This window comes from Chrysemys picta, chromosome 3, assembly GCF_011386835.1.
Source record: "Chrysemys picta bellii isolate R12L10 chromosome 3, ASM1138683v2, whole genome shotgun sequence".
NCBI lineage: Eukaryota > Metazoa > Chordata > Testudines > Emydidae > Chrysemys > Chrysemys picta.
This window is the reverse complement of record NC_088793.1, coordinates 146,547,543-146,567,595: the sequence shown is the minus strand read 5'-3', so window position 1 is coordinate 146,567,595 and position 20,053 is coordinate 146,547,543. Positions and strand designations below refer to the sequence as shown.

At 49.1% G+C, this 20,053-nt stretch overlaps 1 long non-coding RNA gene across 1 annotated transcript; it reads right to left on the bottom strand.

Moving 5' to 3' along the window:
* Nucleotides 1–848: 848 nt before the first annotated feature.
* LOC135982455 (uncharacterized) lies at nt 849–5,280 on the bottom strand. Its single transcript, XR_010599811.1, has 2 exons — nt 3,569–5,280; nt 849–2,786 (listed from the first exon to the last, which is right to left on the bottom strand). It is a non-coding gene; the product is annotated as an uncharacterized LOC135982455 (long non-coding RNA).
* Nucleotides 5,281–20,053: the final 14,773 nt, after the last annotated feature.

Here is a 20,053-nt window from a genome sequence, read left to right as displayed (position 1 = left end):
GGGACAAGAGTGCCCTCTTGTGGTGGGGGTGGAGCCAAGAATCCTAGCAACACTCATCCAATTCTTATGTATATAAGTAGGAGTACATGCTGAAGGTGTAGCTAGTTTCCCGAGGTGTGGGTGGGGGCCCCCAATCATATGGGGAGTAGTGTTGCTATATGGGACCCACTGATGGGTAGGAGCTAATATCTACTTACTGTCATTTGGTCCCCTACCTGCCCCAGGTGAAGAGCTAGAAGCCTGGATGCCTTTAGCAAGAACTCTGTTTCCCATAGATGTAGTACCTTCTTGTGGTCAGAAGTTGTTGGCAGGACTGCATGTTCTATATTGGCTGTAAAAGACTGCCATGTTTCACTGGTTTAGATTTTGATTCTATCAATGATATTTAATTGCCCTTTAAAAGGGCAAGAGTGTTTGAAGTAGTTCAGGTCTCCAAGTGTAGAATCATAGAATATCAGGGTTGGAAGGGTCCTCAGGAGGTCATCTAGTCCAATCCCCTGCTCAAAGCAGGACCAATCCCCAGACAGTTTTTTGCCCTTGACCCCTAAATGGCCCCCTCAAGTTTTGAACTCATAACCCTGGGTTTAGCAGGCCAATGCTCAAACCACTGAGCTATCCTTCCCCCCGTAATGCAGCCTGTGCCTTCCACCTTACAGGTTTGTCTCATCTTACGCTGGGGTTACATTCCGCGGCCAGCACGTAAAGTGAAAACAGCGTATAGTCAAAATGACCCTTGAAAATCCCTTAAATCACCCATAAAGTACAATTTTTTGTATACAACCCTGTACAGTACTATGTATTGTATACAGCAATGTACAGTATATAATAAAGACTACATATGCAAAATATAATTTTACAGTATTTTTTATATAACAGACAGAAGAATGAAAGAATAAAAAATGAAAACAGTGCTGTACTATAAATATGAACAGTCACCAGTCATCCTGGATATTCTTGCTAGTCTTGTACTGTACACACTCCAATGATTAGTCTTCCTCTTCCCCTGACAACACTATTATTGAGTCATCAGGGCTTGATGTCGATCCAGGAGACAATGGGCCGGGCTTGGGTGATGGAGAGCGAGTCGTAGACGAAGTGGTTGGCTCTGGTTCAGCTCGAGAAGTTGATTGTGTAGACTCTGCTGCTGCTGGTTGTTTTTTCTTTAAAACCATGGTGATTGGCAACTGTCGCTATTGTCTCTTGAGCTCCTCAAACATTTCTTGGTACGGTCTCAAATCATCCGTAATACTACGTGTGATTTTGAGGCTTCGTTCCATAGAAGGATCATATTCAGAAATTAAATCATTCAAGTGTTTCGCTGCTTGGAACACTTCAGAAAATGTATGAAGTTTCCAAGTTGCTGGCTCTTCCTGTTTGTCATCATCTTCGTCTTCTGTAGACGATTTTATCAGTTCCTCTAACTCGTCGTTGGTCAATGTTTCTCTGTGGCCCTCAATTAATTCCTCAATTTCTTCCTCAAGGATGTTGACGAAGCCATCACCATCCACTTGCCTGGCCACCTGAACAATGAGTTGCACTTCTTTGTCAATGGTTGGGAAACCCTTAAAATCATTCAGAGAGTCTTCCCGTAGGTTTCGCCAACATGCATTGACTGTTTCAGGCTTGATTGCATCCATTGCCTGTTTAATATAAGTGATGCAATCAGCAAGGTTGAAGGACTTCCAACCCTCCATCACATTAACATTGGGATCAGCATCCATAGCAGTAAGGATCCGTGAGAATGTGGCCTTGAAACAGCTAATGACACCTTGGTTGAGAGGTTGGAGGATGGTGGTGTGGTATTGGGGGGAGAAAGACGACTTCAACGTCATTATGCGCAAACTGGAGTGCCGCAGGGTGGCCAGGAGCATTGTCTATGATCAGCAACACTTTAAAGTCAAGTCCCTTCTCTTCGAGGTACTGCTTGACCTCCAGAATGAAACACTTGTGGAACTAATCCAGAAATAATGCTGCCGTTACCCAAGCCTTTTTATTTGATTGCCAGAACACAGGCAGGAGATTTTTGTTCTTGCCTTTTAGGGCACGGGGATTTGCAGCCCTGTAGAGTAAGCCCGGCTTTATTAAATGCCCAGCTGCATTGCCACAAAGCAACACAGTCACACGGTCTTCAGCTGCTTTGAAGCCAGGGGCTTGTCTTTCTGATTTCGAAATCTAAGTGCAGGTGGGCATTTTTTTTCCAGAAGAGCCCAGTCTCATCAGCATTAAAAACTTGTTCCGGAAGATAGCCCCTTTCCTCTATGATTTTCTTTAATTGTTCGGGGTAAGCTTTTGCTGCCTCCTCATTGGCAGATGCAGCTTCACCAGTAGTCTGCACGTTTTTGAGGTTGAAGCGGTTCCTAAAACTGTTAAGCCAACCTAGGCTGGCTTTGAATTCCTTCTTATCAGAAGGCTGTCCCTCTTCGGCGGGAAGTTTGAACAGCGCATAGATGCTAAGAGCCTTTTCTTGCAACATGTTGCTATTGATAGGCACACGTTTATGGTTCATGTCTTCCAGCCATAAGTTTAATGCCTTTTCAGTCTTCACTAAAGTCTTATCACGCACTTGGCTCGTCACCTTAGCAGGTACTGGAGCACTTGATGCCACGGCTTGGCGAATTTCTGTCTCTCGAATCTTGATGGCACGGATGCTAGATTCGTTGCGGACGTATTTACGCGCCACATTGGCGATGGGCATACCGTCTCTCAATAAGTCCACGCAGCCAGTTTTTCCTCCAGCGTTGGAACACATCGCTGTTCTTCGGTTGAGCACCAGATGAAGTAGGTGCCTTGAATTTAGAAGCCATGTTATACAGTAGGAAAAATAGTACTGTCTCTTTAAACAGTACAGGCACAGTAGAATCTCACTATGCACGGCAAGATGCGCACAGTATGAGAGGCACAGTGGGACTGAGTACTGTAGTGGGAACAGCAGATTCACTTTTCCCATCTCACACTCACTCCCAGGCAGACACACTATTTAAACTTTTTTTTGTTTGTTTTTGCCAATCCTCCAGGGTTATTATAGGGGAGAACCTTATCACAGGCCTAAAGACATGCTGTTGCTGTCAAGTCCCGTTTCTCCCCCCCTCTCCTCCCCCAAATATTTTAGTGGGAACAGCAGACTCGCATCTCACGCTGGTGGAATTGCTCGCATGTTAAATGCGCGTAAGATGCGACAGCATCTACAAGCTATGGTAACTACAGGTCTGATGGTCAAGGCTATATAAACTAAACAGCAGGGTTTACTTTTCCAACAGGAAGAAAAACACTTTCCTTCTAACATTTGCTATGTTTTTCCTTAATGCTCCATTATTTCCTCTGTCATGTCTCAGCTCCTTGGTTTTTCAGGAAAGCAAATATGTTGCATGCTCTAAATCAGCAGTTTTCAAACTTTTTTGAGCTGATCTATTCCCCCCCCCCACCCCAACTTAGACTAAAATAGACACAATACCTGCCCCTCCCCCTTCAAGCTTTCAGGGTGGGGGAAGGAATGTGGGATGGTCTCTGTGGGCGGAGCTGGCATTGGGGGTGGAGGCTGCCAGGAGCAGTGGTAGATGTTGACACTGACCTACAGTCTGGGTGGTCTGCTGAGGTGAGTCAGAAGGTCAAGGTGGTGCTCCATCCCTGAGCCTCACCATGCAGGGCTGGCCTGAGCCACTTGGTCTCGCCGCTCATCCCTCCTCAAACGTTCCTCCGTGCCCCCCACTTTGAAAACCTCTGCTCTAAATAGAGAGAAGGGAGAAGCCTTGATTAATGGAAGCAAATAGGGATTGGCTCATTACTGTCTGTTTTGTCTAAGTCGCTCTGACTTTTCTGTCAAAATATTTTTCTGTGCTGTTTCACCTGTCTTATTCTCCTTGAGCTGGCAGAACTCGAATCAGGAACTAGCACTGCAGAGTAAGGGTGTCAAACGTCTGTGGAGTGGAGTTTCCTTGTCGACTGGGATATACATTCTGTATTTCATACTTCCCTCCATCCATAAGCAATCTCCCACTATGGGTTAGAGGGAGGTTTGCAGAGCGATCAAGGGGAGAACACAGCCTTCACATACGAACTAAACTTTAATTTATTTTGTCCTGTCACGTTCAGCAGTACTCACTGAGAAAAGCATCTATCTTTAGGCTCCTGCTGCTCCTGCTCCCTTTCTTCCTCACCCCCAGTCTTGGACAGTTTCCTCTGTTCTTTCCTTTGTATTTCTGTCACTAAGCATCTCCCGTTTCCTGCTTCCCTAAGGGCTTTGCGCCCATTCCCTTTCCATGCCATCTGCTAGAATGACCAGCAGTGGACTACTTAATGTTGACATTAAAGCTGACACTTTAAAGCCTAATGAGCTGTTTGGGAAGCAGTGCAGTTCACACCCCTCAGGCCTGTTGTAGCAGGCTGCCTAGTGACTCAGCGACACCAATGTCTGTTTAGACTTGGGTCACATTTGGAAGTTTTTCTATGCAAGTGTGAGGCTAGAAACTTAGTTTTTTTTCTTTAAATGAAAACAGAGTCTGGTGACTCTGACTATGTCTTGGTGGCTGGATCTTTGTAATATCCCATAAGGATATTAAAAATACATAGTAATCGTCTGCCCACATACACTGCTTCGTCCTTGGATTTAGGTAACTAAGTAGTGATCGAGGGCTGAGTTAAACAGAACTGTGAGATCTATATTTTGAACAGCTCTCCGTTGTCTTAATCTGACAAGCATGTTAGTGTATCGTAGGAGACAACATATTATACCAAGATTCTCCCAGGAGTAGTATGCACTAGGTGATATTTTTGCCTATGTAACTATGCCTCTGTTTTTCATCTTTGGGATTGAACTTTGGGCTGGGGCCTTTAACTCAGGCTGTGGAGACTTACAGGGGTAGCTCCTCTCTGAACCTGGTGAGCTGGTCTCAGGTGTTGTTATAAGTGGTGGGGCCTGTACTGGGATGTGAACTGTTGTTATAAGTGGTGGGGCCTGTACTGGGATGTGAACATCCCCCATTGCCCCTGGGTTCTACTGCCTCCCCCTGCCCATTGCCCTGAGTGCCCTTCCATAATCTCACATCCCAAACCCACCCTGCTCCTTGACCACAGTGCTCCCCTCACCATGGTGCTCATCCATAAGGCTGGTCCGGTGTTCACCTTAGTTGCAAACTTCACTGCCTTCATAGCTTGGCATCAGGATACACATGCCAAAATTAAAACTCCCAGGCTCAGCGTGGACTAAGCACTAAACAGCAGGCTACTGCCATCAAGATTTACCCTCCTCCTCTAGTGATCAAGATTCATGCTCTCAATATGTTTGGCTGCACCCAACAGGGCCATAATGACAGGATTCACATTAGAGAGACACTGGGGGGGGGGGGGGGGGAGGGGAGGAGGAGGTCATATCTTTTATTGAACCAGCTTCTGCTGGTGAGTGAGACAAGCTTTCTGATGTGAAAGGCCCCCTCTTGCTTGCCCTTCACCCTTGGCCCCAGGCAGGCTGCTCATCTTCAGGGAAGCGTGACGGGACTTGGGGTGGCTGGGGCTGCCCACCCGGCACTCCGGGGCTATAAGGGGAGGGGGTGCTGGTGGTGGTACCTGCTGCCTACTCAGCACTCTGGGGGTGGGGGGCAGCTCTGCCTGCTCAGCACTCAGGGGCTGGGAGGGCAGGGCATGTGCTGCCCACCTAGCGCTCTGGTGCTATAGGGGGCCATGTGCCACCCGCCCAGTGTGCTGGGGGGTGGGGGTGGGGCACGTGCTGCCTGCCTGGTGCTCTGGCAGCTGCAGGAAGGGAGGCCTTTGGACTCTGGTGGGAGGGGGTGAGGCCTTGGGCGAGAGGGGCGGGGTCGGCCAGAGGCTAGCCTCAGTGGCGGATTTAGAGTTAGTGGGGCCCTGTTCTCAGCTTCATTTTTGCTTTCCACCCCCCCCCCCCCGCCCCTCCGCCCCTCCAGGACCCAGTCAAGAAAAAGAACAGTCTCTCTGATCTCCCCTGGCCCCTGTTTTTCATTCTTTTTTTCTTCATCTTCCTCCTATATTATAAGTAATAGGAAGTAAATGAAAATAAAGTGCGGTACCTTCATTGTTTTTGTAGTCTAACTTTTTTTTCACAGACCACTTGAAAAGTGCTCATGGTCTCGGCGGACCACAATGATCTTTCCAAATATTGTTTGTACCGTTAGCTAACTTTTGTGAAGTGCTTTGGATAAGAGTGCTTTATAAAAAAAACATAACCTTTCCTCGGTCCACTTGAATGGAGTTCTCAGACCACAGTTTGAGAACTTCTGGTCTAGATGAACGCTTGTATTTGCATTACACTAACATGAAAAATGTGTAAAAATAAAAAGTATAGATGATGCATGAATAGAAAAATAAAAGTTAACTTCCTCTGAAGAAACTTATTCAATTTGAAAACAAATATTTATTCAGGTAGCTTTTTTTTCTATACATTTTCTTTACAAAATCATCAAGTCATAAGTAATATTTTGTAAAGAGGCACTTTCAATTGTTAATATTGCTGAACTTGTCAAATGTTCCTGACTCATCGTATTTTGCAAATAATTTTTAACTCGTTTCAATACAGAAAAAGAACGTTCACCAGAAGCATTTGTGACAGGTATTGTTAAAAATATTTTCAGAATGGTTTCTACATTTGGAAAGGTTGCCTACAAACCCTCACGTACAAGTCTATACAAATCAACTGGTGATCTCGAAGCACAGACCTCATCCTTTTGGATAAAATGAATGAAATGTTTCACTTCATCTTCAAAAAAAAATTGTGTCTATGTCCTCTTGGTAGAATTCACTTAATTTCTTACTGTAGTGACTTTTAGCATTTTTGTCTATACTTCTGTGAAAAAACATGCAAATAAATCAACAATTGGCTGTAGAGATTCACCTCTACTCTGCAATTGCACTATTATTGTGTCACAAATAACACTGACTGTCTCAACAATGATCTTCTTTCCCTTTTAAATTGATTTAATTGTCTCTTGTTTAATTGAAAAATAACTTCCTGTTTTTTTTACGCTTCTCATCAGATATATCAGGGGAACCTATATTTACTGTTAATGTTAGTGCCACTGCTTCCACCGAGCTATAGTCATTTCGAACTTCCATGACAAAACTTGTAACTGAGGCTAACAATTGTGCAGCATTCAATACATTTGTATCAACCTTTTGCAGCGATTTGCTGACGGCATTAATTCTTTGAAGTAAACAGTTCCACAAAACTTTTCTGCTAAGGCTTTTGCTTCAGTTTTCGCACGTGGTTTTTCAGAATTTGATGTGGCTATGTTTAATAAGGTTTTCTTTATAACATCATAGCTCATTTTCAGAGCCTAAACACCATCTGCACGAGCAGACCACCTGGTGTCATAGATTCTTTTGACTGTCAAATGTTTTCCATTTGCTTTCTCCAAGTGTGATTGTAGCATACAAGTGTGATTGTAGCATACTCCACCGATGTGTGGAAACTGAAAAAAAGGCATAAGTGTTTTGAACAAAGTCAAAAAAATTTGTAGTTCTCTCACAAGATTCGGCTGCAGCATTGTAGATTAAATTTAAGGAATGGCTGGAACATGGTATGAATAAAGCAGAGGGCTTTGCATTTTTCAATCTTGGCTGTAGACCTGAATATTTTCCTGCCATATTTGCGGCATCATCAAAGCTCTGCCCACAACAATTTTTGATGTCCAAACCTAAATTTGCAATGATTTCCAAAACAGTTGTCGCTAGCCATTCAGAAGTGTGGGATTTTAGGGGGACAAAACAAAGAAATCGCTCTACAACTTCACCATAGCCGGTCACATATCTTAAAATTAATGTTAATTGGGCTACATGACTCACATCTGGTGTTGACTCGACTATTATGGAATAGTAGTTGGCATCCTTTACTTTCTCAGTGAATTGGTTTCTGAGCTGCTCTGCCATTATAGTGATGAATTCATTGTAGGTTTGGTGTGTTAAAAAGTTGGTCTTCCCTGAACCACAATACTGATAATTTTTCAAATGTTTATTGAGAAAACTGTCAAATCCACTAAGATATTCAAGGCAGGTTAAAAAAGTACCTTTTTGATTTGACAACGATGAATCATCATGTCCTCATCTCTGCTCGCCTCCCCTGGCCCCCCCACCTGCGGGCTCTGTGTTGGTTTGGGCAGCCAGCACCATTCCCCAGCTGGCCTCCCGCTTCCCGTGGGCTGTGTGTCAGTTCAGGCGGCCAACCCCATCCCCCAGCTGCCCCCCCCCCACCATGGGCTGCGCCCAGCCACCAATCACCAGGCAGGAGAGCAGGGAGGGAGGCTCACTTGCAGCCTCAGGGGAGCAGGCGGGAGGTACGGGTGGCAGCGAGTGGCGCCAATACAGGCCAGAGGACTCAGGAGAAGCAGGGGGCAGCCACACAGCCAGTGGCCGGAGAGAAGCGGCAGTTTCCCCTTCAAAGCGCCGCTTCTCTCCAGCTGGCTGTGTGGCCACCCTGTGCTCCTCCAGCCCGCATTCGCACTGCTCACTGCCATCCATACCTCCCGCCTGCTCCCCTGAGGCTGCAAGTGAGCCTCCCTCCCTGCTCTCCTGCCCCCCACAGCTTCTGCCCCAGCAGTCCCAGCGGGGAGCGGGCTGCCCAAGTGCCAGCCCTGGGGCCCCCTGTTGTTGGGGTCCCCGTGGCAGGGCACGGTACGTTTCATGGTAAATCTGCCCCTGGCTAGCCTCCCTGAGCCAGCAGGTCACCCATTGCCCATGCATAATATTGTCATTACACCAGAGCACTGGGACTATCAGAACAATGAGCTACATATAGCCGGTGCGAGTGCCAAAAATTCACAGTACGAGTACACTGGGCTCCATACAGCAGGCTAGCCGTGTCAGAATGCATGCTCAGAATATAGTGGGGATGCACTCAATTCCTGAGTATAAGGGGTCAGCTAAACATATGGGCACCTGCAACCAGCTGTACTAACAGTAGGCTCTACACTATTGGCCCAGTAGGAGTTGCATGTCAGGGCACTAATTCACAATCCTAATGTAATGGGATCCAGGCACCAGGGCTTTTGTACTTCCAAAATAGCAGGATGGGCTTACAGAAGTTAGAGGAGAAAAAGCTCTCTGTGATCATCCCATCTCAGTTTATTTCTCTGCCAGTGCAGGGCTACTCCTTACAGCATGTTATGTCCATCTCATTTTTAAAAAGTCCCAAGCCTTGGGGCTTGTCTACACTACCACTTAAGTCGATGTAACCTATATCGCTTAGGGGGTGTGAAAAAGCCACCTCCCTGAGCAACATAAGTTACATTGACTTAAAGCTCTGTCTACACTGCGCTATGTCGGCAGGAAACACTCTCCCATCCACATAGTGTGGCTTCACCAGATGTGCAACATTGGCGTAGCCGAACGCCAGCCCCTGTCAAGGGGGATCCTCACCTCCACAGTCTTGGGGGAAGGTGTCTGTTGCACTAGAGGGTGGAGGGAGAAGGATGTCATGCCCTGGGCTCTGGAGAGAGGATAAACATGGGGCGTGGTGCAGCCATGCTTGGATTCTTGCAGGCAGTTTAAACCGCAACAGGGATGTGTCCTGGGAAGGGAGGAGGCCCAGATGAGTGGAGGGTTCTGGCTGTGTCCCCAGGGGATGTGGGTGATCCCGGATTGGGGACTGGATGTGTCCAGGAGATCCTGGTCTGTAGAGGATGTATCCCTCTGGGGCGAGGGGATTCCAGACTTTAGAGAAGGTATCCCCCTGCAACGGAGTGATCCCAGGCTCTGAAGCCAGGTGTTCCAGGGGATATTGAGCTCTGTGCAGGATCTGGGGTAGGCACAGGGGGAGGCAAGGCAGAGGCTACCAGAGCCCCCAGGATCGGCTCACTGCACTCCGGCCTCTACACTCAGCACTGCAGGTGCCACAACCTGCAGTCAAAAGTTGCAAAGTCCCATGCCAGCAGCTGCAGGGAGAAGAGCCCAGGGGAGCTGCAGCCCCAGCACCACCCAGAGCAGAGTGAGAGAGCAGGTGCCTGGGAGCAGCCCCCCCCCCCCCCCCAGTGGCATTGCAGAGCAAGCTGCCAGGAAGCCTGAGCAGTGGGGGCATGGGCAGTGGGTGAACTGGTTGCTGGGGGAGGTTAGCTCCCAGCCCCTCCCCTTCTGCCCCCCCACTCTCCCACAGGAGCCCAGAGCTCACCCCCACCACAGCTGCCAGCCCCAGAGTGCTGGGTGGCATGGTCCCAGCACCCCTAGCCCCAGGCCTTGTGAGCACCAGCCCCAACTGCCCCGAGTCCCGGCGCAGGCCAGCCTGCCCCAGTTAGCCTGGACCACGGAAGAGCGGGAACTTCAGGAGGGAGCCTGGGGGTGGAGCTTGGGCAGGGCCACACCAGGCTGCTGGAGAAGGCTCAGCCTCCCCTGGCCTATGATACCCGCTGCGCATGACTGGGGGTGCCAGAGTCCGGTGGGATGGGGCTCAGATGAGCCACAGCTTTAAACACTGCCTAAAGGGCAGTAAGAGCTGAGGTGGGCCCCCCAGGGGCAGATGCATCCCCTCCATAAACACAGTTTGACTGCTATATTTTTTTGGGGGAGGCAAACGTGTGTGCTGAAGCCAATCCCTCTGGATCACTGGGTCTCTCCCCCCGCCTGGAGTGGTACCTGGGCTGCCGGTTCTGTAGCAGACAGCTTAACGGGGGCGTGGGGGTTGCTGCTGTGGCCATTCAGGCAATTCAGACACACAGTGCCTCTCCCCACCCCAACCCCTTTCCTCTCCACACTGTTCTCTGTCACTCAACCCCCGGCTGCATCCTCTCTCCCTTCTTCTCCCCACCCCACCCCACCCCCTTCCTTTCCTCCCCCCCCACAGGCTGAGCAGAGCAGCTCCACGCTCACAGAAATCAGGGACAGGGAGCCAGTGGCACATGACCCCACATGCATCCCCCATGCCTCGCCCCTGTTTGGGGGGGGGGCAATGCTCTCCCCAAACTATGTCCATCCCCTCCCAGTCTCCCACCCTGCAACCTGAGCCAGGATCCCTCTGCCCTGAGTGGGACTCACCTGCTGCCTGCGTGGCCGTGCTGGGTGCTGCAGCTGCACATGGAGCTTGCCCGCCTGGCTGAGCAGGGGCTGGCGCAGATGAGGCAGCACTCCCTGCTGTCGCCTGCCCCTAAGGCAGGTTTCTTTTGTTAAAAAGTGAGCAGCCATAGCCCTCCCACTTTTAAAAGCGGAGGGATCATTTCCCCCTCCTCCCCCTGGTTCTAGCACCCCTGTCTGCGGGGTGGGGAGCCGGGGGGGAAGGACATGGGCTGCTCTCAGGCACCCCAGCCCCCCACACCCAGGCCAGGTGGAGGATCCAAGGTCCCCCCACAGTGACCTGTGCTCCCTGGGTGGCTCTGGCCCAGCTCTGGCTTTTGGCCTGCCAGGGGGAGAGAGGAGGAGCAGGGGGCGGGGTCATAGTTCCAGCGCTCTTGGGGGCCCCCAAATTGGCTGGGGCCCCTGGGCACAAGCCCATGGGCCCTGTGTGGTAATCCACCACTGCATGTAGGTGTAAAGGGACTGTTGGCCCCTTTCTAAAAATTAGTGGGGGGTTCTGGTTGGCCCTCTCCCCGTACCAAAAGAAAGGGAAAGGGCCGATGGGAAACCAGGACCCTGAGACCGACAGTCCCCAGGGGCAATGGGGAGAGGCCAATGTTCCAGGTCAGCCTGATTGACAGGGCAGGCTGGCCAATGAGGGTGTCAGGAGGCAAGAGGTCCCGTCCTCCATGTGAGCTGGAGCTGCCTGGGCCAGAGCGGGGCTGAGCTAAGGGGAGAGCAGGAGCCTGAGCTGGGGCGCAGGGCCCTGCCAGCCAGAGAGGCAGCCCAAGAAGCGGCGCTGGAGGCAGAGGGGTCAGCGAGTAGATACGTGCGGGGAGCAGCAGCCAAGGGAGCTGCCCTGGAGGCAGAGCAGCAGCAGCGCCGAGGCAGAGCGGAGCTGGAGCAGTGCAGAGCCGGGTGCGGTAAGCAGCTGGGAAGAATGAGGGGGACACTGGGCAGAGGTCCCAGCACAGAGCAACACCCCGACCAAGAGGCCTTGCAGGCCAGACTGGAAGGAGGATCATAACCTTGAGGGGGAGGCTGGGAAAAAGGGCCCTATCACCCAGACCCTGAGGGAGTGTAGCCACTGCCAGAGCAAGTGTCCGACCCATGGCATCCTTGCAGCATAGCCGGGGCCTGGGCAGGAGGCCTAGGACGTGTGAGGAACGGTCTGTGAACTTCCCTTACATGCCAGAAACGGCTGGCTGGTTGTGATGTCGCCGTGCCACAGAGCTGGGTTACATGTTTTCCTTTAACCTTTCCCATTTTTTCCTTATTTTTTAAATTGGTTGCCGTTTAATAAATTGTATTTGCTTGCTTGAACTTTATCCAATGGTCAGGAAAGCTTTTAATGTGCTTTAGCATTTGGAAACAAGGTGGCATTATAGGACTAACAGCTCTTACTCACCTGCAAACAACTTTTGGTTCACAAACTGCTGAGTTAGATCAAATTAGCATTGCTGCCAAAGAGCATTACACTGAAATAGATATGAATATTCTATTTCCAATGCCAGTCTAGTTTGGGAATCTGTACTCTCTCATTCTTTAGGTAGGGTTACCATACGTCCGGATTTTCCCGGACATGTCCGGCTTTTTGGGCTCCAAATCCCCGTCCGGGGGGAAAGCCCAAAAAGCCGGACATGTCCGGGAAAATCGGGACATGCCGGCCCTGTGAGTGCTCGGGGGCCGGGCCGGGGGAGCGGGGCAGGGGGCTCGGGAGCTCCGCCGGGGCCGGGCCGGGGGCTCCAGGGCCGGGCCGGGCCGGCGGGGCCGGGTCGGGGGCTCCGGCGGGGCCGGGCCGGGGGCTCGGGGGCTCGGCCGGGGACGGGCCGGGCCGGGGACTCGGGGGACGGGCCGGTGGTGCCAGGCCGGGCCGGGGGCTCGGGGGCCAGGCCGGCGGGGCCGGGGGCCGGGCTGGGGACTGGCGGTGCGGTGCCGGGGGTGCTCGGCCGGGGGCCGGGGACCGCAGTGCTGGGCGGGCCGGAGGTGGTCGGCCGGGGGCCGGGCCCGGGGCCGGCACCCCAGGGCCGGGGCCAGCCTGGGCCGCGCCTCCTCCCCCCACACTCCCCCTTACCTGCTTCAGGCTTCCCGCGACTCAAATGTTCACGGGAAGCAGGGGAGGGGGCGGAGACTTTGGGGAGGGGGCGGAGTTGGGGCGGGGGCGGGGCTGGAGCCCCGTGGAGTGTCCTCCTTTGGGAGGCACAAAATATGGTAACCCTACTTTAGGTTGTGTCCTTTCAAAGGGATATAGTAAGATGGAAAAAAAAATCACACTGCTTGCTCTCTGAAATATGTTATTGGCTAAGAGCTCATAAAAAAAATCTCCCCTCCCCCACCAATAACAAACAATACCTCACAGCACTGTATCAAGCAAAATGAGAATGGAAAATATTTTTTCTCGCTTATTTACTTTGACACCCCGTGCACTATAAAAAACACAGTGTTATGGTTTCCTCTTCATTGTCAGTCAGTTTCCTTTGTTGTCCACATGGGTCTCTCTCACAACAGGTGTGAGAAAAACAAATTTTTTAAACATTATAAACTGATGGTAAAACCAGAGCCAGGGTTGTGCGAGTGTGTTCAGTAGCAGGTATAGGTCCTTTTCACACATCTAGGAAACTCAGACATCAAGTTGGTAGGGATCCTTTAAACTTTACAGGACTGGCTTAACCCATTGAAAAACCCAACACAGCTAAAGCTGTATGATCTGGAAAAAGGGGTAAATGGAGGTGTCAAAATTTGCAGATGAGACAAAATTACTCATGATACTAAGCAGACTGCAAAGAGTTACAAAGAGATCTCACAAAACTGGATGACTGGGCAAGAAAATGACAAATGAAATTCAATGTTGATAACTGTGAAGTAATGCATATTGTAAAACATAATTCCAACTATACATACAAAATGATGGGGTCTAAATTAGCTGTTACCACTCAAGAAAAAGATCTTGGAGTCATTGTGGATAGATCTCTGAAAACATCTGCTCACTGTGCAGTGGCAGTCAAAAAAGTGAACAGAATGTTAGGAATCATTAGGCAAGAGATAGATCAGGGTTTCTCAAACTGGAGTCCCCGGATCCCTGGGGGTCTGGGAGGGTACTCCAGGGGGGTTGCAAGTCACGTCCAGGGCTGCCGGCCCCGCTGATCAACTCCTCCCCCTCCCTCCCAGTGCCTCCTGCATGCTGCGGAACAGCTGTTCAGTGTTATGCGGGTGGCGCTGGGAGGGAGGGAGGGGGAGGAGCGGGATGGGGCGCGCTCGGGTGAGGAGGCAGAAAGAGGTGGAGAAGAGGAGGGGAAGGGTGGAGTGGGGGCGGGAAAAGGTGGGGCTGGGGCTGGGGTGGGGCCTGGGGGCAGGGCCTGGGGCTGAGGGGGAGCTTGGTGGGGGTTTGTGAAAATATTTAAATCAGAATAGTGATCCTCGGGTTGCTAAAGTTTGAGAACCACTGGCTAGATAATAAGACTGGAAATATTATAATGCCACTATATAAATCCATGGTACACCCACACCTTGAATATTGAGTGCAGTTCTGGTCACCTCATCTCAGAAAAGATTATTAGAAAAGGTACAGAGAAGGGCAACAAAAATTATTAGGGGTATGGAGCAGATTCTGTATGAGGAGAGGTTAAAAATCCTGGGACTGTTCAGCTTGGAAAAGAGATGACTAAAGGGAGATATGATAGAGGTCTTTAAAATCATGAATGGTGTGGAGAAAGTGAATAAGGAAGTGTCATTTACCCCTTCATATAACACAAGAAGTAAGTGTCACCCAATGAAATTAATAGGCAGCAGGTTTAAAACAAACAAAAGGAAGTACTTTTCCACACAATGCACAGCCAACCATAACCCGATAATTGCCTTGTTTTGTTCATTCCTTCTGAAGCATTTGATTTTGGCCACTGTCAGAAGATGGGCTAGCTGGACCATTGGTCTGACCCAGTATGGCTGTTCTCATGTTCTTACTCACTAGCAAGATCCCCTCCTGTAACAACACCAGCCTTTCACTGGTGGTTTTTGCACTAGATTCACAAAGGGACATAGGCACCTAACTGCCTCTTTAGGTGCTTAAGGCCAACATTTAGGCACCACTGCCATCCACAACAATCCTGACCAACTGCCACCTACCCATGTATCTATTTCAGCTGATCCACTAAACTAGTGGTCCTGAAACTTTTTCAGTTGTGCCCCCCCTTATCTGGCATGCACTCCCCTGGGAACTGGGGCGGGAAGGGGTGAGTGGGGCAGGACAGGGGAGGGGGAGCTGCATTCTGGGGTGGGGGGTGATTGGGGAAGGGGAGGGGGAGCTGCACTCAGGGCAGGATGGGGGAGCTGCCAGTACCTCTCTCGCTAGAGCTGTCCCTGAGTTCTCCTCCAGGCTCCAGCAGTATCTGCTGCTCTTCCCGCCACGGGGGCCGGTTACTGCCGGTAACCAGACTTGTAGTGTCTGGGCAGCTGGGACTGGGGCCAGGGCTGGAGTGGAACTGGGGGCAGAGTGGGGCTCGATGGTGCTCCCTCCCCAATCCCTGGGAAGGATTTGGCTTGGGCCTGCCGCGCCCCCCCTAAGGGGGGGCATGCCCACAGTTTGGGGACCACTTAAACTATATTACCTCACCCACCTTGAAAATGAGGGCCATGAACTCAGTAAATTAAGATTACTTACCTGTGACTGGCCTTCTTAGAGATGACTCTCCCTGTTTCCACTCATGGGATGTGCCACTTGGTGCAGCTCAGACAATGGAACCAGTTCCTAGCAGTGCACGCTGGAATGCTCACTGATCCCTCCTACCCCACCTCCTTGTGTTTCTGAATCTGCTGAAGGTGAGGTTATAAAAGGGTGCTTTGGTTGCCTCAGCTTCTTCCACCGCCCCCTCACAATCCAGAGGCTATTAAGATTCTGAGGAAGAAGGGAAGGTGTGTGGGGTGTGTGAATATGCAGAGTTCATCTCAAGAACCTTCATTTCTTCAAGTGTCAGATGGAACAAAGCACAGTGTGCCCTAAGATCAAAGGGAGGCTTCATTAGCTGCATAGGACTAACCTGAGATCCCATGGTAGTACTGGAGCCTTAATGGCAAGGTCCTTCATAAATTTCTGAACTGTATTATGTGCAAAGGTTGATTTCTGTGAGCCCATGGTGGGCAGCTAGTTGAACTTTCAAGGAGGATATAGAAGAACCTGAAAGCTTCAATTAAGTATTCAAGGATAGACTAAATTGGTGCCAGTGGTGAATCTACTTGTTCCTCACTTATCCAATTCACAGACTTAGTCCACTTGAGATCATAACACTTTCTAACAGACCATTTTTTAGCATTGATGTCTTCTGCCCTTCTAATAAGCAGGAATTTTCAGGGTCTGAAAGCCTGATGCAGTCAGGTGTAGTGATAGGAACATCTGGCTGATAAATTTTGCTGTCCTGTTGAGCTAATAAGGCTATGTGTACACTAGCACTTTTGGCAGTAAAAAAACCACACCCCTGACCGACAAACGTTTCATTAACAAAAGCGCCCGTGTGGACAGTGCTATGTTGGCAGGAGACGGTCTCCTGCTGACATAGCTACTGCTGGTCATTAGGGTTGGTTTAATTATGCTGGTGGGAGAGCTCTTTCCTGCTGGCATAGAGTGGCTACACATGAGACCTTACAGTGGTGCAGCAGTGGTACAGCTGTGCTGCTGTAAGGTCTCTAGTTTACACATAGTCTGGGGAAACCAGGAGAGGTCTGTAGACTCCCTAGGAGAGGTGAGGAAGTTTCAAGAACTTTGGCTGCCCTGGCCATGCTGGGGCAACCACTTTTATCCTAGCTCCAGCTTATCTTATTTTCATTACTCTCATTTGTTGAAATATGCTGCCTGAGTCCCTACCCCTGGTTGGAGGCCTCCAAGGTGATTATTCCTGATGGAGGTGGAAGGTTGAAAGCTATCTCCTCAGAATGTTGTAATGTTGAATCCACTACATCAAGGATAGCAGTATTTTTCTTGGAATGGTCAGCCATATGAATATGCTATCTGCACTTGGTTTGTAACTTAACACCAGCCAGTGCTGCAGAGTTCTTATCCTGAGCAGAGCCTAAGGTGTGACAAAAGTGGCTGAAGCCATGAGACCCAGAAAGAAGATCGCTTTCTGAGTAGGATTTTGATGAAGCATCTCTGTGGTGGATTGAAACTTCAGAAATCTTTCCTCTGGCAGAAAGGTTCTGCTTTACAGAAATAGATAACTGCTCCTTTCAAAGAAATCCTTTCTATAGGTAGCAGAAGAGATTTTTACTTGTTCATCTTGAGTCCTAACCCCTTGAAGAGGGAACATGTGTAAAATATGTCCTTGGGAAAGCCATTTTTCTGAGGCTTTGATCAGCTAGCAATTTAAATAAGGATAGACAAATATACCCTGGCATCTTAAATGAGCTTCTACTTTGGATAGGTACTTTGTAAACACATAGGGGAGTAGATAGACCAAAAGGTAAGACTTTGTACTTTATACCAATCAGGAAACAACGATAGTGCTGGTACTTGACAGAGATATGGAAGTATGCATCTTCTAGATAGACCTGCAAGCCAATCTAGGGTAGGTGGGGAGGGTATGATGGATATTAGTGTCAACATGTGGAAACAGAATTTTCTGATTAAAGGAGCTGAGATTCCATCAATCTAATTTTGGACAAAGCTTTCTATCTTTCATCCATATCAGAAAATATGAGTAGAATCTTTTAACCTCTGAATTCCCTTGGCACGTCCTCTAGGACTCCTGCTTCCAACAGGATGTGACCCTCTGCTCTTAACATCGTCTCACGAGAGGAGTCCCTGAATAGGGATGGGAAGAAAAAGGAAATCTAATTGAATGGCATAACCATTTTCTATGATCTCCAGAATCCATTTGTCCAATGTGATCCAAGTGTTGACATTTCCAAAAGGTAGGAATGAGGGTGCAGATTGGTTCGAAGCTCCTGATCTTACATCAAACTTGAGGCTTGATGGTTGAATCTAAAGTCAAAATTGAAGGCTGCTTCCCCTTCATTCGAGGCTTAAAAGGCGTCCTCCTTTACTCCAGTTATGTATGAGGAGGCTGCTGGTGTTGAAAATGACATCTTTGTGAACAAGATGACTACAAAGAAGAAGGTGTTAGGACTGCCTATGGCACTTGAAGCCAAGTTCCGAGATCCTTCTCCTTGGAGGATGATAGATACCCAGAGATCTTGCTGTCAACCTCTTGGGCTTCATCTTTTCCAGTGTCTTATTGGTCTGATTACTAAATATCCCATCACCTTTGAAGGGAAGGTCTTTTACCTTCCATTTGGTTTCAGGTGGAAAAGTAGAAAATCTCAGCCAAACATGTCTGAGTAGCATGATAGAGGAGCAATTGCTCACACAGTGCTGAATCTGACGCACGAAAAGAAGCTCTAAGCATATGGTTAGCTACTGTCTGACCCTCCATTACCAAGGCATTGGCCAGCAACTTTGCTCTTTGGCAAACATGGATACCTTTTTCCACATTAGTGATATTGATAACCTAACATCACTGCCTGGTATTTTCTGAGGAGGATACTTACCACGAACCTTCCTTTTATCCTCTTTAGGGGAAAGAAATAATTTTTGTCCTTTGTGGATCCAGCAATGGATTCAACTGTGGATCTGTATGGTGCACTTGCAGTACCACAGTAAAGGTTGGTACAGAGTACCAGGGTGATATAGAGATGACTGCTGGCTCTGGAATGATCTTCGGATCCAATGCAATCTTCAGAACTGGGGGATGACTCTTAGGCAGGGATTTACCCTGAACTGGAATCTTAGGCTTGGATTTAGGATCTGATGTTCTTGGATCCAGATCTGAGGAGTCTCCTGAATGTGATTTAGCTCTGCTAACAGGAGCTTTATCCAAAGGTTTTTTTATGCAGTTTGGCTCTGATTTCAGAGATCGGCACCGAGGGAGTCTCTGAGCACTTTGGGGTTGAATCCAATAACTTGGGAACTGACTGCCCCGAGGTCTTGGATCCTGATGCTGGGGCAGATATGGGAATCTTTTGTATAGCTCTCTTCATCTTAGCCCCTGAGGTGTCAAGAGCAGACACTCACTAGTCTTTTCACCTTAGACAAAGACCCCTTAAATGGAGTCAGATCTGGGAGCTGTTGCAGACAGAACTTCTTGCAGTAATAAGGCTTGCCGCCTGTTCTGAGTGCTCCTTGTGCACCTTTCGGGTAAACATGCTGCAGATAGAACACCTGGAATGAGAGTGATTCTCTCCAAGGCAGACCAAGCATCTGGTACAGGCAACAGATTCTGGGGAGACCGCTGGACAAGAGGTGTACTTTGTAAAGCCAGTCAGAACCAGTTTTAACTAGTTTAATCTCAAGAACAACTAAGCAAGCTTAACATTATATTAACACACACTAAAGTTACATTAAGTGACTTCTTTTAATGAGAAGGATCTGGGTCTGATGGATCTGCAGAGGCTCACCTCCATCTGCTGCTGCAGTTGGAAGGAACTGAGGGTGCCACACCCCCTTTTATAGCCTTGCTCTCAGAACACTCAGGAACGGTGAGGGGATGTGTGGAAGGGGCACATGAGTGCTCCGGGCACTGCTCTGAGAAGGTTCCACCATCAGAGCTGCACCCACCAGCAAATCTCATGAGTGGGAATACGCCTGGGACACTCAAGGAACAATTTGTTACAAGAGAACTATTCTCCAGTTAGCTGCTCTATAATCTTCTCTCATTATCACCAACTTAGGCCCCTCTCCTGCAAAGACTTTCGCTCATAAGTAACTTTACACATGGAAGTAGCTCCCATTGAACTCAATGGGCCTACTCCAATGAGTAAAGTTAAGCATGTAGATGACATATTTGCAAGATTGAGGCCTGTTTAATCAAAGGAACTGTAGGATCAGATTTTCTGTCAGCATCTCCAGAAATGGTAGGTTAGACTAAGCAATGGCCAGCAATAGTTTGTTTAGAGCAAGGGCTAGCTCACAGCATGAGTAATGGGCTGTTCTACTCTGAAAAGTGACTGTGTAAAAATGGTACCTTCTTACTCAACAGATCTCTTTCCTGGGTGTATTCAGAGACCCATC